This window comes from Anarrhichthys ocellatus, unplaced genomic scaffold (genome assembly GCF_004355925.1).
Source record: "Anarrhichthys ocellatus isolate YVR2014 unplaced genomic scaffold, GSC_Weel_1.0 scaffold3814, whole genome shotgun sequence".
NCBI lineage: Eukaryota > Metazoa > Chordata > Actinopteri > Perciformes > Anarhichadidae > Anarrhichthys > Anarrhichthys ocellatus.
Window position 1 is genome coordinate 3,420 of NW_022283788.1, and position 1,764 is coordinate 5,183.

Here is a 1,764-nt window from a genome sequence, read left to right on the forward strand (position 1 = left end):
AGCACTTTTGTAACATTTTTCTCATAAATGAACATTAGTTTGTTTTCTCATATTTTTGACATACAAGAGACTAAATGAGACAAATATTTGTCAATACATGGATGAAAAAAGGTGAATTCAGCGACTACTTGTGTTGTAAAGGTGTCACTTCGTCTACACTTCCTGTTTCCTCTCGTACAAAAACACTTCACGAGTCCTGTCGTCGTGGATATTTAAAAAAAGAAAAGCGAACGCGTCGTTAAAGTCTCGGTGAGTAAAGCAGCAGATATTTACACGTTCTTCACTTCCTGGTTCAGAGTTCAGCCAATTGCCTTTTTTTCACACCTGAGGTCACGTGACCCCGACGACCTCGGACGAACTGAAGAAGAAGAAGAGGCACTTCCTGAATGGCTGGTTTGTTGGTCTCCTCTGAAGTTGTTCTGCTGTGGTCTCAGTGGCCTGATGATGCAGGAGGCACTTTGTAGAGATGACTGAGGGAGGCAGCGCTGCTACGTCATCAGGATATGATGTCATCACATCACGTGTTATGAGGTCATCACATGTCATTACGTCATCAGGATGGGCTTCTGCCTCACCTCCAGGATGTCTGACAGAGAGAGAGTAGACTACACTAGTTATGATGTCATCACACGTCAACAAGGAAGTCACAAGTGAGCAGCTAAGTAACGAACTAACTCATCAATTTAGTGACTAAATAACTGACTGAGAAACTAAGAAAGAAAGAGACGCAAGTAATGAACTAACGTGTTAAATAAATGAATAAACAAGAAAGTAATCGACTACTAATTAAAAAAGTAAATAAAGTAACTTACTCTGGTCAAGTGAGAAACTAACTAACCAGTTTAATTCTTAGTTTCCAGCTCTCACTAAAACAAAGACATAAAACCACGATGAAGACGAAGACGGGTTGAGTTAGACGTAAAGAGAGGAAACAAGGTGATGGTCAGCTGCCCCGCGTCGACCTCTGACCTGTGGTGATGCGGTGCAGCGGCAGCGTGACATAGGTCAGGTGTGAGTAGAGCAGGAAGTAGTCCTCGGTCCGGTTCAGCTTGAGCCACGAGCCGACCAGAGAGCGACCGGTGCCCGACAGAGAGCGGGAGCGGAGGTTAGAGGTGGTGTGAAGATCTGAGGAGGACAGAAACACGTTAGCCACAGCTAGCTGCACGTTAGCCACAGCTAGCTGCACGTTAGCCACAGCTAGCTGCACGTTAGCCACAGCTAGCTGCACGTTAGCACATTGGCTCCTTGTAGCTTTAATTCAAGTAGCAGTAGTTCAGAATATCTGAGGGCGTCTACGGTACCTTTAATTACTACCTGAGGTTTGATTTAAGTCTCATTTTAAACACAAATAACACGTTGTTAGTCAGGAGACTCCAGGAAATAATAGACAGAAAACTGTTTGAGCTGACGGAAACAAATACATATATAAGTAAATAACTATATAGGTTTGGATGTATTGCATTGTGATGATCACATGTGCATCGCTCTTCATTAACAGAGTAGGCGTCCTGTTATTGTTCTGTATTCATGTTTTTACATTCAGTGTCTGTATTTGTCCTCATATTCAGCTGCTTGATTCACTTTGTGCAATAAAGTAAAATAAAACACTGTCTCACTAAGACACCTTTCTGTCTGCATATCAAACATTATATAAATATAACAAACAAAAAAAACTACATAAATAAAAATACACACATATATACACATATATATATACGTATATATATATACATATATATACGTATATATATACACATATATATA

The 1,764-nt window shown here is 40.7% G+C and overlaps 1 long non-coding RNA gene across 1 annotated transcript; it reads right to left on the bottom strand.

Annotated features, from left to right (window-relative positions):
- Positions 1–254: 254 nt before the first annotated feature.
- On the bottom strand, positions 255–1,676 carry LOC116379158 (uncharacterized). Its single transcript, XR_004212385.1, has 2 exons — positions 970–1,676; positions 255–586 (listed from the first exon to the last, which is right to left on the bottom strand). It is a non-coding gene; the product is annotated as an uncharacterized LOC116379158 (long non-coding RNA).
- Positions 1,677–1,764: the final 88 nt, after the last annotated feature.